Source organism: Struthio camelus, chromosome 2, assembly GCF_040807025.1.
Source record: "Struthio camelus isolate bStrCam1 chromosome 2, bStrCam1.hap1, whole genome shotgun sequence".
NCBI classification, from domain to species: Eukaryota; Metazoa; Chordata; class Aves; order Struthioniformes; family Struthionidae; genus Struthio; species Struthio camelus.
Genome location: NC_090943.1, coordinates 129,814,699 through 129,832,548, shown reverse-complemented (window position 1 = coordinate 129,832,548; position 17,850 = coordinate 129,814,699). Strand labels below are relative to the sequence as shown.

General features: G+C 38.1%; 1 protein-coding gene across 4 annotated transcripts in view; it reads left to right on the top strand.

Annotated features, from left to right (window-relative positions):
• KCNB2 (potassium voltage-gated channel subfamily B member 2) overlaps positions 1-17,850 on the top strand; it is a 206,415-nt gene that overhangs the window by 176,484 nt on the left and 12,081 nt on the right. The gene's annotated exons all lie outside the window — the stretch shown is intronic.

The following is a 17,850-nucleotide window of genomic DNA, read 5'->3' as shown; positions in this document are numbered from 1 at the left end:
GATTGCATTAAGGTCATTAAGACATCTGCTTTTACAGATGCTGTAGTTAAGACAGATAGCCACATGCACATACAGATTATGTCTTCATGCACATTTCTGAAGGGGTAGCTTATAAATTGATAAATAGGAATTTTAATGATCTAACAAAATGCAGTGAAAAGATGGTCCATTAGGAATAACTAATAATGTCAGTCTTCCAGCTTGGCTGGCTAGTGCAGGTGTCAGAGCAGAGGCAAAGGGTGGGGTTTTTTTCATTTCCAGTTTGTTAATAGGCTTTTCTTCAAATTGGCTACTTACAGCTTCTTTCTCCCATAGAATGTATATAAAACAAATGCATTATTCATGTTTTCATAGTTTTGGCAGAATTTCTGCAAACAAGCGCCTTTCAGGAGGGAAGGAAAGGAACAGTCAACCATTTGCTGGAAGTGCTATCCACTATTATTTAGAGATGTGTGAAAAAGTGAACAGAATCAGCATAGCCCACCCCATCAACTGATCTGAGCAAACTCTCAACCAGTGTTTTATCCATCTCAAGCCTTTCCCTTATCTTTGAGGATTGCATTTATTTCGTTGTGAGGAAATGAAAATGATTATTAATGTGATAGAGTTATTCTCATTTAATCTAAGGCCATTTCTTACCATTCTGATAGTTGCAAAGAGGCCTTAACAGATATCAATCATACATAAATCTAAATGATCATTAAAAATAATAAATTGTCTTTCATAACCATGCAAAGAGCCACTTAATGGTACACAGTGCTGAGAATTCATAAAGGTATCCCCTCTAAAGGCATATATATAAAAAGCATAGGTGGTAGATCCTATACTAAGCTTTGACCAGCAAAGATCGTGTTCCTGTCTTCCCATCTTTCCATTACTACTTACTGCATTCATTCTCTATCAAGTTTAATCTAGATCTTGATATCTCGAGACATGAGTCTGCCAATTGTCTGTAAAGAATCCACTTTAAAGTGAATTGCATTCTTCTAGCAATGCAATGTACATAGCTGTAAATAAAGTATTATAAAGAAAAGAAATTATCTAATGCCACAAAGTCATGTAATGCAAAACAGTAATTTGGAGAGGTAGCACAGGTGTGGCTAATTCTAACAGTGGGTCCAGTGTGGTACCTTTTCCAGAACCATTTAAAAATTGGTAGTAAGAACAATCAGCTCAGGTCCTTAGACTGTGGTCAGCACAGCTCTGAGCGCCTGTGTGACAGGACATTAACAATAACATCCTACCTTTAATCTTGTGTAAGAGAGATAGCAGACAAGGTCTTAAAAGGTGTGTAGGTGCTGTGATTTCAATTGCAACTTATCTCTGAAAGATGTGTGTATTTTATGGAATGTCAAACATTAACTAACTGATCCTTACAAGAGGAACGTAAAGTTGGCAGCTGTTACACAGTAGTTTATGTGTAAAGGCTTTATACAATAGGAATCTCATACCTCAGAAAAATGAATTAAACCTGATATTCCAGTCTTGCCCAGGAGTTCTTTGCTTTCAATGCTCTTGAAAATTAAACCTCTCGTATCTAAAAAGGCTAACTTATGGCACCTGTTTTTCAATTTCAAGGCCTAACTGTAGGTTCTGATAACTGACAGATCATCAAAGCTTAAGGCTACAATAATTAAGAGTAACTAATTTTTGCCATAACTTTATTCCTGTGAAACTTGTGACATGTTTAATAAATCACAGAAAATGTTGATATTTTATATACGGTGTCTATGCCTATGTATTTGCTGATTCTGTTCTAGCTCATAATGTCTAAATACTGTTTCAAGAAAAATAAATGATAACTGTTTGAGGCCAGATACCTCACTGACAAAAACTGGTACAGAGTCATTGCATTTAAACAAATTGTACTGCTGGCCACCAGCTCAAAATCAGGCCCTATAATTTTATCAAGTCACCTTTTAAAATTTTTTCAGAAGATTTCACTTTAAAGCAATGAAGCTGTTACAGCTAGAATTTCTGTGGTGATCAGATTTTGAAGGATAACTTGATGAAAAATTTTTTCGTCAGGAAAGTATGTATTATGTTGGGAGTGTTTCAGCCACAAAAATATATTCTTGTTTTAGCTATCTGGTCAATTCCAGCGTTGTCAGTCAACAAAAGGCATACTAATTCCTGTGGCAACGTCAAGCAGTATACCACGTACCTTAGTAGGTCTGTCTCTAATTTCCATGCTTCAGTGCATCTAAATAACTTGAAATTTACCACCTGGCGCAAGAGCCAGTAATTACTGTACAGAGTTCACAGAGAGAAAACTTAGCTATGGTCTCAGTCTTTAGAGCTGATTTAAGATATACGAAATTAAGATAGGATTGTGATTCCTAACACCTACGTTATAGGCCAAAGCTCACTGATGTTAGTGGGGATATCCAACTGAATTCTGTGAATCTGGGTAAGGATTTGTGCACTGCAGAACATACCTATGACCAGGTATGGTAAATTCATTCACAGCAGGCACAGCATGCTACCATTGAATCTCTTGTGACCAATGGACCAAAGCTTACGTTGCTTAGGCAATGATATTCTAATCCCAACTTCTGGTACCAAGAGGTTAATATAATGCCTCTGCTTTAGTAATTCTCACCAAGACTGACTTACACATTAATGCAGAATTGATGAATCTGTTTAGCAAATGCAAGGCCCTCTGGAAAAAATATACAATTCATTCTTAAATTAAGTCTGATAAGCAAATAATTTAAGTCATTTGTCAAATTCAAAAGCAACTGGGTACTCCAAAATAAATATTGCTTTTCTTTCCAGCTACAGAGTTAGAATGAAATGAAATTTAATAAAAAAACAGTAGTTTGTATTGTAGAGGGGACTGTGTATTTTTCTATTTGAAAAGATATTTCAGTCAAGCCATCTTTTCCTCTGATGTGAAAAAAAACCCTAATCCCTTTCATCCCAGCTTTCCAGATTTGCAGCTAGTCAGTGACCCTACTAACATTGTTTGTGGTTAACACTTTAAAAGTGATTTTATTTGCATCTTTTCATATTAGCAGTGCTGTTCCTTGTATTGAAAGACTAAGTGTGAGTGGAAGGATCTGAAAATAAAAGTGCATCTGTTACTCACTTTCTCTACTGGCGCCATTTTACTATTTGGATCTCTAATTTCCACTGAGAAAGATTTGGAAAGTGTATTCCTCGTTTGTGATTTCTCATACCTTTAGGGGAATTTCTTACCCAAATCATGCTGCTCTGAAACAAGCTTCCCTCTGATAAAAATCCATAGAAATTGCTTTTTATCTTGTTGAGTTACATATAGCATGCATCCCCCAACTGATGCATTAAATGCACACAGTAACATCACACAGTTGCTATATGAATGCTTTCTTTCATAAATCAGAATTAGTGTCAGGTTCTAGCTATAATATCTACATTAGAAAATGTGTTTGAGGCATGGCAGAAAATGTCTGCCCTGGCTCAACCCAAAGTGCACAGGAAGGTCACTCAACAGCACCTCCATCTGCAAGTGTCTGTAGGGATCCCTACAGCGAAAGGGATCCGTGCAGAGGAGGGGTTTGTGCAAAACTGGTCTAAACATCCTTGTTCCTGCTTTAGACTTCAGTGTTTTGTCCATACTGCTGTCCTGGAGTATATCATCAAGAATGTTGGTTTCATCTCAGAGAGAGGTGATTACCTGCCTCCAGTAACAGCCTGGAAGAGAATCATGATTTGGAAATGAAAAGGGGAGCTCATTCATTCGAGCATAAGTGTAGCTGCAGAGCATGATGTTAGCTAAGCTGGCTGATGCGGGATGATATATTTCCCTGAATCATTGTGACTTAATATAGCCTTGTATTTCTAAATGATCCCAGTCTTATGTCAAACTAGATTCATCTTGAAATAGTGCAGTTAAGGCAGAAGTTGAGATATTATGGGGTCTGTCAGGTAAAGATACATGGGAGCTCAGGATGAGGAGTGTTTTCTTAGATGCTGTCAGTTTATAACTCAGATCCCAAATTTTGAATAGCACCTCAATTACTGCTATGCTTTGACTCCATAAACTCCACAACACATGAATTTCTGCACCTGGTATGACAGCAAAGGCAGTATTGCCATTTTTTTGCTTTCAGAGTAACGTTAACTTTTCTGTCATAATATCGAGGTTATTGTACTAAAGACAACAAATCACCTGCCTCCCACCTCTTATCCTTCAAAGGAGCACGGGACAATTATAGGAGCATACACTTCCATGACTGCTAAGATAAATCATTTTGCAAAAAACAAACCACAGCCCCAGTGCCGTTGCCATGTTTCTATTAGTAGCAGTGAAATATATCAATGTCTGTTTGCTTACAGCTATAGTAAAACAGGTATTTTCCATAAATGTGTTCCTCATTACTTTATTGACAGAAAAATCATTGGGCATGAAGGATCCAGAAAAAAGCAGAAGTAATCACAATCTGCAAGAGCAGTAATAAATAATCCTTTAGAAAGACCACAGCTGTATGTTTATATCTCAGAGAAATCACACATAACAGCATATAGTGATATTACATATATTCCTTGCACTTTTACACGGTGTATCTTGAGCATTGCCATGATTCTCTATCAACTACTAGAAGTCACATGGTTTTGTCATATTTTTATCCACAGTAGAAGATTTTTCAAAAAGATTTGCTATATTTTAATTAGTACTTCTATATATACGGTGTCTTTATGGCTTTCTCAAGTAGTTCTACCCTCCATCATAAATATGTTGCAAAACAGGATCCCACTATCCTTACAGTAAATTCTTTGTTTTCTGTTGGTGCTGCTAGTGGCTTTTTTTTTTCATACAGCTTTCAGGAAGTGGAAGTAGGCCTCTGCATAATTTCTGTGTAGAGATAAGCAGTGTAAATACCCCTAAGGCCTCCATTCCAATGAACCATTCTAAGTCTTTATCATAAATTGCCAGATGCTGGCAGTTAAAAGAAAATATATATATATATATATATATTATGAAATCGTCACCTATGACAGATACTTCCTGAGGCATAGCCAGAGTGTAATGTATTTGTTACATGTTCAAGGGTTTTCTGATGATGAATTTTATTGTACATAGCTTTGCTGCAAATAGCTGCGTTACAACTGTGGCACCTGACAAATTTATTTTCACGTTCATTTCTTGGCTTAAGCTTGATTGAGACATAGATACTCTCTGCATAGCTGCAGTCATGGAAACCTCTGGGGTTTCTGTGGCCTGGAAGTAAGTTTGGCAATCAGGAAGTTTCAGCTGATGTTTTGGTCCTTCTTTGGCAGCTACTCAACATTGATTTCCCCCCCTGCAATCAACTCCTCATTGCCCATACCTCTGGGGAACAGTTGCGTCTGATAATATAAGCCTTAGGCTTATATTGCCTGCCAATACTTCGTATTCTGTTTGGCTCCTAGAAACGGCCATACTGTGAGGAAGTGGGACTAATGACATGGGACTAATGACAAGGGACTGATGACACTTCCTTATCTTGGGTGGTTGTCAAGAGACTGGCCTTCCACCCCTGTCATCAAGGTGCATTGGAAGAGTAAATGGGGACTAAAGAGCAGCTGACCTATGGCTCTGCAAGGCTCAGCTTAACAGCAGGAGAACTGGTCGCAAAGTGTAAAATTGTGAACACACAGCAGAATTCAGCAACATGTCATTTTCCCTGGATGTAGAGCTGTCTCCATCTGGAGAAATTCTGCTTCCAACACAGACCTGGGTCTCAGTGACAAAAAAAAAAGCCCCAACGCATTGATTTTGTTCATGTGGACACAGCTATCACCTAAACTAGGCAGTGTTTTTCTCCTCTAAGGTAATATGCTTATGCAATTTAATTATTAAGAGGCACAATCATAAATCCTAGCAGTTTCTGCAAGAATTTCAACTGAGGAAGTGCATGGTCTGCATGGAGCAACCCACAGACAAAAAGCCCTGCTGCAGTCAGTGCAGATCCAGCTTAGATTGGCCATTGGCTTTTGTCTCTCTGATGAGCTAAACCAGGGTCCCAGATATAAAGATCCCCAGGAAAACAGAACTAAGACTAGGTCCTGATATCAAATTTATGGACTATTGCCATAGGACAGGCAAGGATAAAGCCGGAACCTATCACATTCTTAGAAAACTGCTGAAATTTGAGAGGTAATAATGTCTGAAATAATATAGCTTACCTTTCTATCTATTTAAAATAATATATTTTGAATATAATTCAAAAAATGCTGATCTCTTCTGTAAAGATTTTAGAATGGCTGTTTATAAATATCTTCTTCTATGTTTCTGAAATGAGGAAAATGCCAATGTCTGAATAGAATTACATCACATTGATATTTTTCAGTTGGGTTTAAATGTTTAAAATCATCTACATCATTTCTATTGATAGATATAGATACAGAAATGATGCTATTTTATACATCCATGGAGCAGAGAAGACCTATCACATCATGGACTTTTCCTGAGGCATTGAGCAGAAATTGAGTATTTCCTTACTGTTCTGAAGGCTGCTTCAGAGTGTCTTTCCATATGACAAAGAATGCTGTATTGAGATATTGAATTTTTAGATAAACGTCCATAGAACCCCATTGATTTCTCTTTTGTCCTTTTAAAATCCTATGGGATACTTCCATAAGGACGATTCTCAAAGGTGCAGAGTAACCAGAACTGTCACTTTAGTTTTCAGGGGCTGCAGTTGGTCAGGAAATATGCAGGCAATGCAAAGAGTGTTAACTAGGCATTTTTACATTCATATATACTCATTCCATGAGGAAAAAAAATGTTTTTTACTAAAGGTATGTTGTTACAATAGGAATGTTGCATCCTGTCAACAGCTGCATGATAAAACAGAGACATCTACTGGTTAAAATAGGAAAATATATTTAAATCGTTTTGTGGAACTCCGGATTAAGGCTTGTAAGATCTTCCTTTACTTCCTCACTCCACTACTGAGGCGCAAAATCTGCATCTCACAATGCAGAGATCTCCTGCACACTTCTTTACATAAGCAGCCTTTTTGGCTTGGTGATCAGCACACTCCAAATAAAGCTTATCAGTATATTCAAGCTTTATGGGTTCACTCTAGTTGAAGACAACAGCTAAATTCCTTTGATTTCCTCAGACCAAAACCAGGTCCTGTGACTAGCCCTAGTTCTTGAAGCATAATAGTCATTTATAAGCAACCAAATAAACTAGTCCTTTCTATAGATAACTGTACATTCAGTCCTGCTTCTGGTCGCTCCACAGTTTAGGAGAGAAAGGACATTTCTTGAACTGTTCAAGCTGTTCCTGCTGAAAGCTGAGTCTAAAATATGGACCTGAATTCAGAGGTTCACATAATTTATAGGCATTTTTATTTAATACGTTGTTCATTTGAGCTTACAGCAGGATGAATAGTACCTTTTCATAATATTTATGTAATAATTTAATAATAGATAATATACTTTGTGCATCAGATCTTCATGCAGTTACAATTTGACTTTTCTAAATGTGATGTGAGGACATTTAAATATTTGTTTGAAGGACAGAGGTGCACTGAGAATGTTTGGCAGAGCACATCACATCTCAGCATAGGCTCAAAATTGGAGTATTACAGATGAAGTTGCAGAAGTAATTCTGGAGGGACATCTAACATAAGGAAAAGTTACTAACCCAAATCCTGGATCTGAACTCTGTTGCTCATATTCTGGTTCACCACAGAACCAACCTTTACAATTTATCCCATGTCTAGGTCATTTTTGACCTGGGAAGTGTTTCTTACACATTTGCAAAATACCAAGTCCTAATTGGCTTAACTAACTTGTCTAGTTTAAAATAAAATTTTACAATTAGCAAAATCAAAACATTGACTAGTGCAAGAACAGAGTGTGATTATCTAGCAAAGCCTCTACACACCCTACAGAAGAATCACAAATACATAGCTATAACTTGATGTTAACTTCCTGCAGCTTCAGGTAAGTTCAGCCTAAATAGGAGAATGCAAACAGTTTAGGGAGTAGGACAGTCTTGCCTGTGCTGTCAGACATCACCTGGGCTCTGCAATCCCTGACTGTCATGCTGGTTGCTGTAATAACTATCTCGATATGGTTCTATAAATCTTTTATTAGACTAGAATACTTACTTCATTGCTTAATATCTCATTGCTTAATATTCAAACAGGCCAAAGGACTGTTTGAAATCTAATGTCTACCTTTGCAAATTTTGGCTATATAGCCATAGAAGGAGATAAAACTCCTAATAGCATAGCTTTCAAAGTCACTGGAGAAAACAAATATTCCTACCACATCAAAGACAAGCTTGAAAAAGAGGGTAAGGAAGTCCACTCAAAATACAGAGCTCTGTTTCCAGATTCATCCCATCAGTCTTGACTTGGAAGCTCTACCAGCAGCGTGTCCCCAGGGTTAAAACAAGTCCAAAACTGGAGCCCTCCGATCTGAAGCTCCTACTTCTGCCTGTCCTGTGCGTGAGCTTACAAAGAATCTGACTCCATGTTTTCCTCAATATTTGGAATTCCAGGAATTGTTGAGGTTGAAAGATTAAAAGGTAATAAACACTCAATTCACTACCAGTAGTAGCAGTAAGATCTAACTGTACCTGCTTCCATTGTCTGATAGGGTCAGGATGTGCAGGATGAATATTTATTGCACTGTCAGAGGGTCTCTGAATCTGTGGCTGGTTTAGGCCTTACTTAAAATATCCTGTATCTACAAAGCTGCCTAATGCTCCAAAGTGCCATTTTAGCCATCAGTGGCAAAACCCATTCTTCTTGAACAACATCCTTTCTAACAGGGACAAGAATAATGTAAGAAGATTATAAAAGATCTTTCATCCAGATTCCTCAGATGATTTGTGTTAGGCTAACTCTCACCCAGCTAATTTAATCAGCTCTTCAGCTGCTTTGGACCATGGTGGGGTAAATGAAAGATTGAATTCTATGAGTTTATTCATGTTTACACACAGAATCACACACAGAATCGTTTAGGTTGGAAGGGACCTCTGGAGATCATCTAGTCCAACCTCCCTGTTCAAGCAGGGCCACCTAGAGCATATTGCCCAGGATCACATCCAGACGGCTTTTGAATATCTCCAGCGAAGGAGACTCCACCACCTCTCTGGGCAACCTGTTCCAATGCTCTGTCACCCTCACAGTGAAGAAGTTTTTCCTCAGGTTCAGATGGAACTTCCTGTGGTTCAGTTTCTGCCCATTGCCTCTTGTCCTGTTGCTGGGCACCAATGAGAAGAGGCTGGCCTCATCCTCTTGACACTCCCCCTTCAGATACTTGTACACGTTGATGAGATCCCCTCTCAATCTTCTCTTCTCCAAGAGAAGAGAAGAGGAGTTTATAGAGGGCAGACTGCTCTCCATTATCGTATTACTCCAGACAGCGTTGCAGAATGCTTTCTGTTATAGTGTTATTCCAGACAGCACTTAACGTGAGTTCTCCATCTGATTTCTGATGATGCTGATACTTAAGCTGCTTAAATATTTTATATAAGAAAGACAATTTCCATGCTGTCACAACTACATTGGTATTGCTGGTTTATTTAGAACTAGTCTAAATAGGGCTACATTTCACTTCCATCTGCGGTGTAGACATAGCCTATGAATGTTACCTTTTACTTTATGTGTGCAGAATACTTTGGCTTTACTAACTGCTTGGTTTCTTCTCCTCCCCTTGCTGAAGCTGTCATTTTTGCCTCTGAATAAAATGTCTTTATGGTACTGAAACTCGTGGGGAATTTTTACAGTACATCTACATCTGACCAAGCCAATTTTGTTTCTTTAGTGATTGAATTTAGACTAATATCTTAAGTTAAGCTGCTGCACATTTTTCCATCTTTTAGAATTAACATTTCCTAGCACTGTATTTAACTAAGGGTTTTATTTAAGAAAGGATATTGTAGAATTAAAAACATAGTCAAGAGCAATATGCAGTGAACCATGGACAGAAAAAAATACTTTAAATATGTCATTAGCAGTCTGAGTGGTTGAGGAGTTCCATAGGGAAGCTATGAAGAGATTATAGAGTGATCGTCATATTATTTGATGACTGTGTTATCAGTATGTTTTTGTAGGATTGTTATGTACTTAATAGAATAATTAAAGTCATTGTAAAACACCTTTTTAATAAAACATACTGAAAAGATTGAAAATATTAATTATGTGGAATTTAGTATTGCTTAATGGTTTAGAACAAGATAGGCATAAAATAAAAATACTATCTATCAGGACTTGGCCTTAAAGTTAAATCAATGCTCTTTTTTTAGATATATTTATAATGAATTTTATTAACTCAGATTGCTGAAAACCCCATGGTGAGTTATGCCCTTTGAGTTATAAATAGACGATGCAGAGATGGTAATTTCTCCCATTGCATAGGACTCATTTCCCTCCAGAAAATGCAAAGAACTAAAAGCCTAATAAGCATGGCTATCTATATCTTCAATTTAATTTCTTTTTTTTTTCTTATTTGTTTTAAGTAAGTCTGTAATTCCCATGGTTATGGACAAAATCTTTGAAGCATAAAGCAATGTCTGCTAGAATTTGATAGCATTCTAAATCATGTGAAGTGATAGGAATGGACCATATAGTTCTGTTGGAACTATAGCTAATATTTTAAATACCATAAACATGAGTTTGTCTAGCAATGAGAGGAGGTATAACATTACCTGTATTTTCAGCATAAGTCTAAAATGGTTATGGAGAAAAGGGAGAAATAAAGGAAAGACCTTACTGGAAAAAATAAAATAAAAAGATAAGATAAACAAGCCCGTAACTACACATGACTGGTTTGCATAAGAGAAAGCAACAGACTAGATTCATTTCCCTAACAAATTCTCTGATTCCACAAGTGTGGGAATATTGGCATAAGCTCTATACATAAAAATATATGCTGATGGAGATATTTTGTATAGTGCTGCAGTTCTGAAATATATCTGGAAATTGACATGAAGCCAAGACAGGAAAGTTATTTTAAAAAAGTGTGAGTGAGGATTATGATGTCTAACTTTTGTGCCTGTCATAATTTAAAATAAGGCTGAGTAGCAAATCTCTTTGATAACTAACAGTAGTTTTCAGGTGGGAGGTCGTCCTTACTCATTGTACTGTATTTCTGAAAGATAGTCTCAGTGAATGATAGGCAAAGATGATAGAATGAGAATAGTTCAACAATAATCTTAACATGGGTGTCAGCAATTAGACTCAAGTGTACAGTACAGATTAATAATCTTGAGATGTCGTCTGTAAACAAACTCCATTAAAATTAATAGAAAATATGAACTGTCAGAACCAAGAAAATGAATTTCTAATTTTTTTCACAGCACTTTCTGGAATCAGTTACATCCAATTTTCCATTTCACATCGCGTGTTAAAACGGCACAACAGGTCATGATATCAAAATGAGTAACGTCAAACAAATCTGTGCATCAGGTGCAATGATTCCCATTATCCTTATTCAGCAGCCCGTATTACAAGTAGTTAGAGCTAAATAATTGTTTTTGTTTAATTGTCATTGTTCCTGCTTGTTTATCTCCACTATATTTTGCCAGCCATTTTTAATCACCTATTTAATGACAATCAGTAAATATAAATCTCTGACCTCTGGAGACATTTTCCAGCCTACCTCAATGCTATTCTGCCTCAGGAAAAAAAGGTAATCTGCCGGTATTATCCTTATTGTGCCGGTATTATGTTCATAAAAGGCATATCTTTTCATATCCTCATTTATTTAGCTTCATAGCTTCATCTGTTTGAGACGACAGCATAGAACTATGTGAGCGCATCGTGACAGCGCGACATCGCGCCTCCTTGTCCAACGTCCCTCCTTCAGCACCGCGCCGGCGGACAGCTCCGCGCCCTTCACCCCCGGGCGCAATGGCGGCGTTTCCAGGCCGTCAGTGGCTAAAGCTGCCGCTCGACCCGCTTCTGCTCTCTTTTAATCTGAACTAGTTCGTGTGTCATTATGAGCATAATTATTTGCTGGAAATAATAGCCTGATTTTTTTTTTTTAATAAACTGAATTTCCTGATGATGTTGGTTTTATTTTGTACATGCAAGGAATGCAGAGCAGGTCTTTTCTGCAAAATAGGTGGAATTGTAAGCTCTTCCTCATGACTCACATGGAAATTTTGAAGAGTCCTGTACATTCTTGGCAGTAATAATAATCAGCCTTCCTGCCTTCTGAAAATTAGACGGACAGTGCAAAACACAACCTAAACATAACGTGCCAACTGTGAACATCAAAACGTTTAGAAAACTTCTGAATGAAGACAGACAGGGATTTTATTAAAGATATCTCATTTACTGTTTGGTAAAATTGGAAGATTTTTCTCATGCACTCTAAGGAATTATTTGAACAGAAAATAACATTTAGGAAGGTCAAATTTTTTTTTGACAGACAAGAAAGTATCTTTTACATAAAGGCTTTCACATGACTCCTGAAGCTAACTTTTGTGTTTATCTGTAATATGTAAATAAGCCCCTTCCATACTAATACAGAAAATAAAGCATTAAATAAACAGACTGTTTTCATTTTTCACTGTAACCTACATTAAGTGATTGAATTGATTAAACTGGTAACATTATAATTACGAGCTAGTACTAGCTCTACTTGTGTCAATAATGTGATAGACAGATTCATGGGCTTTTCTAAACTCTCGTGAAATAAATGAAGCAATTCCCATTCATTTCCACTGATTTTGGATCAGGTTATTAGACTGTCTGCCATTTCCTCTACATTAAGTATTAATAAGCAGTTTGCTACCGAACGTGAAATAATTGATTTCATGTCTCCACCTAAGATAGCCTTTTGCCATTCAACAAGAAACATTAGAACTGACTTGATATGAATTTTAATCCATATTAACAAGTCCAGTGTAACACTGATTAGCTTTGTGCTAAATAAACCTCATTCAGGATTGTCTCCTTTCAGCCTGAACTGAATAAACGTGCCTCCTGCCAGGCCACAAAGGCTACCTTATTCTGTGATTACTTAGGGTCTCACCTCTTCACGCAGGCTAACAGGATCCCCCAGTATCCTCCTCATCTCTTGCTGATATTTACTTATAGCAGATTTCTTCAGGCATGTGCTGGCCACTGAAGATGCATCACAACACGATCACAAGTTACAGTCACAATCCATTGCTTAGTACTTGTCTACGATATGTCCAGTGTCCAAGGTGTGTGTCTCCGGTTGCGATATTTGGTAATTATGTCCTATAAATTTTAGGAATGTTGTACTTGATTTTCTAGTATGTAGCTCACAACCCAAAAATAGATTCTAATGGCCCGATTCCTATAGACTCAGTCTGCATTCTCAGGGTTCATATTTTCCCATATTATCCACAGGAGTAATGCCTTATACCAAACTCCTTTGTCCACAAGCAGATGCTGCAACTCACATTCTACTAAATCTTGATATTGAAATTCTAGGTGATGCAAATCCCAAGGTCATCCTTCCCTAAATGAAGTGCAGGAGAGATATATTCTATTGCTGTTATCATAATAACATAAATGCAAAAGGCTGTAATTCACCTATCATAGAGTGCAGGAGAGATGTATTTCATCACTGTCGCTTTTAAACTGTAAGTCTGTCAAGCTGCTCTCAAGGAACATAGGGTCCTTTCCTAAACAGGTTTATCCCCTCTAAGGATCTAGGTCTTTTGGGGCAAATATTAGTCTAATAGGACAGGAAGGTCAGTGAGAAGTAGAAGATGAGTATACATGAGAAGACTTTGTGAAAAAAATGGAATTTGTGCAGGGCTGTAAAGGAGGTCGGATATCTGTTATGCACAAACACTTTATGACAGAAGTTCTGAAGTGAATAATATGCCAGGATAGTAGCAGTCTCTCAGCAAAGGCAGACCAACAGGAGCTAATTTTAAGGTACCTAGCTTAGGTGTAGCTGTGCTGAAAGAGGTTTGGGTGACCTGCTGGTGAAATCTCAGCCAGTTTCTGCATTGCCTGTTATTTCCCCCTTCTGCTAAACTGCTGTCATCAGTAGTGTCCCATCTATATTTGATTTGGTATGCAGCACATCATCACCTTCCCTTGGTCTCCTCAGACACAGATCTGAAGGACTCCACTTTGCAGAAGCAAAGGCAGTCCCTTTGCTTACCTGCCCCCAGCTTCACTCCCACACATGTTGGCTCCCAATCTAGGTGATCTTGATAGGACAGCACATCTCTGGACATATGCCATTTAAGAAATGACTCCTTGGGTGGAGCCACCACTGGACTTGATGGTTCCCTGAATAAACATCAAGAAGTTCACTAGCCTAAAGGGAACTTGGGTCTGTCAAGTTGAACTGAAGATGGAGCAGTGACCACTCATCTACTGATCAGAGAAAGAGAGAAGAAAATAGATGGCCACTTTCATGTCTAGCAAGTCTGCACAATTTCTTTAAGGACAGGATAGGGAGTGTCTGTGGAGCTAGTCATAAAGTGTTTAGTGAAAAAATCCCAACTGAGCATTTCTATGGTAAGCTTTTAAGGTGACATCCATCCTGGTGCAAAGAAACAAAAAGAAAAGTCTGTGCAGTACTTGCCCCTACATGTTGTACAATAAGTACAACATTAAGAGCTTAGCCTTCACGCATGACGGTTAATGTCATGCTTAGTAAGTATCCCTGAAAGATCAATGCAGAAAATTCAAAGTCCTTAAAAAAATTAATAGTAATGATCTGGGGAAAAGTGGAAATGAAAGGTCAGAATTCTAAATAATGTCATCAAGGAAAGAGATCAAGAGTAGTGGAGAGAAGCTGTTAAGTGATTACACATACTGTCAGAGCCATTATCAGATGTGTTCCTGAAAGGGCAATTGCAATAGAGCTGTAAACTGGGTTAAATTTATGTTGTTCTGTTAAATTATTCCCCTCTCCTTCATCATATTTTTCAAAAACTAACCATTTTATGCTATGTGGAGCTGTTAGACTTGTGCCAGGAGTCTGCAGTCAGAGGTTAGGCGAGAGAAGTAAAAAGAGATGACAGGTGGAAGGGAAGAAGGACAGTAAACAATGGTGAATTTCCATTTGTAATGATGATTTGCAGGCACTGTAACATAATTACAAGGCATGCCGCTTTGAAAGTTTATGGCAGAATGATACAAACGTCTTTCTAACTGTATGGTGAAATTCTGTCTTCACTATTGCAAGCACTGACTCAGCTCTGATAGCGTTGTTGGGGTGGGGGGCGGTTACATAGCCTGGCTACGCTGGCCAGCATAACCAGGCATATAGCCTGACAGAAGGGTGATGTCATGTTTATTTCTCAGTAATACTTTTAGGATAAGCTTAAATCAGAACGTAAGTCTGATTTTCGTAACTGGCAACAAATTCTTTCATTATTTAAGAAACAGAGTATTTGCAAACATGTACTATGCATCTATTCTTACATAATTTTCAGTGTTACAGATCTAGGAAAATTGGTTAGAATTTGCATACTTAAGGTTTGCCATTGCATTCTCATTTGGATTAAATGCAAGTAGGGTTTTTCCCTACTCTGCTGCCTTTTTAATGTCTTCTGGCCAAAGACCTTTTGTTTTTGTAATGACGGGCATTAGACGGGCATTAGCCAGTAAGAGCCATATTCTGTTATCAGTAACAAATTGTCTTGCCTGTTTGTTGGAAATTTTCAGTGTTTCCTGTTGAAAACGCAGATTCAAAGTAGCAGATTCTAAGTGTGCCAAATTGTCCACGATATGAGCTGATACACATACACGTTTTGAGTGCAGAACTGCCAACAAGCAAGCATGAGTTGAACACTGTCCTCTGCAGAGCAGCACAACATAGAACCATGGGACAGAAGCAACAGGTGATGCTTGTAACTGGGACGTCCCAAGGAGACAACAAAGGGAGGCAGTGAACAGACCAGGGAAGGAGATGCTGCCTCATGCCATCGTTCTGCAGAGTCTAACAAGGAACGGTGGTGGCAGCTGCTGAAGGCAGTGCCGTGGTGCTGCACTGCTAAGTGCAGCTTATGCCTGGTTGCTGCTATGACTGCCTGGTAAAATGGCCCTGTACTTGTCCAGTTTGTACAAATGTAAAAAGGCTCTTATCCTTGCACTGCTGAACTCAATTTGTAGTGCTGCCTTTTCTGCTCCAAACAGCATCTCTTTTAGATAGCTCTAGACATCAACAACAGGACGCACACAGATTTAGGCAGATGTACAAGGTGACTGATAGGGCTCCCATTGAGCAAAACCTTTCATTTTGTTCAGTTGCGAACTCAACACCACAAGCTGAAAACTGTTGACAATAAAGGGTGCAGCTGATTTAAACAGATTTCCATAAGCTTTACATCAAGCCTGTGAACATATCTTCCATATTTATGGGCATATTACCTTTGAGAGATGAAAGCGTTCATGAATTTAAATACACTTTTACAAGGCCAGCCAGAAAATTACCCATGATACAGAGGCCATAATATAGCCTCTGCATGTTTCCATTTTCTTTTTACAAAAATGTTTCCTTGACTCGTGCCTGCCCACTCACATTCAGTCTAAGCAAATATCCTAGATTGTTTTAATCCTGCTGCAGACTAAGTGTGCTTACCAGACATTTAGCACTGGCAGAATGATCTCTATCCATAGATGAGTACCAGGAAGACAGTGTCCGCATAGGTTTCCAGTCCTGTCCCTATGACTGTATATTCCCCTTCTACAAAAGACATTCAAAAGCAAGGATTGGCTTCTGTTCCTTTTACTCCTTTTTCTTCTGTCCCATAAGTGATGCAAAACATGATGGTTGATTTTTACCATGCAGACCAAATAGAAAACATGAGTAGGGAAGAAAGTGAGTCAGCACGATTTGAAAGCCTCGTGGAAGCGGTAATCACTAAAATACAAGGATCTTGCAAGGCAGTCCCATCAGTCCAGACTTGCCCCATTGACTGTTTAGGACATGTATCTGAGGGCAGTCCAGTCAGCTTATGGTATATATCTACTTCAGGTAACAGCATAGAAAATATCAGGAAAAAACAGGGAAATTCTGTGCACCTGTCACCTTCTGAGGATGGTAACAAAGTGGAACAGGAGATTGTAAAGCACGTCTTTCCTCCTGTGTTAAAGCAGACAACTCAGAAACAGGATATGTGTATTTTAGGTTCTGTTTAGCCCAAAAGAAAATGAATGATCACTCCCAAGGACCCAGTTATGAAGCACTGGGTTAAAAGTACCCTGCACCTTGTAGCTGAGTCACTAGACAGCCAGAAATGCAAATCATGGCTTTATGTAGACTTAGAATAGCAAGTCCCTTTATTTTCTTCTTCTCATAGTTGTTATTGTTCTGTCTAGTGATCCCCAGCCATTCTCTGCCTAATGACTTGTAAAATCTCATCAATTGCAATAATTAAAACAGACTGTGTGTGGAATGATGTACACCTTTAATTACACACCAAAGTCCCAGGCAAATAAAAGCTTCACGTTAGAGGAAACCAAAATACTTTCCTTTGCTCTGAATTTTTTTCACCAATAACACACTCATGCTTGTAGCTGATATACATAAGACACTAAAAATTTCAGGCCTGCTATTCTGTGTACTTTATGAAAACAGCTGGCAGGGTTTGGATTTGTGTGTGAACAAATGGCCTGAACAGACAGATGGATAGTTATTGTCCCTGGGTGGCAACTCTGGACAAGAAGGTTTTGTATTCAAGACCTATAAAACAGCCTGTCTTGCATGGAGTTTTAATATTGTCACACCGCACTAGAAGGAGTGCTATATGTCGACCCACCTCTTTTTGAATGAGATCTTTTGTTTTCTGGTGAACATTAAGGCATAAAATAAATTTCCTATGGCAGATTTTCAAAAGTCAGTATTTCCTAATTTAAAACTAGTTCAATTGATGACAACCAGGCAGATATGCTGTCATGATTTTATTTTCTC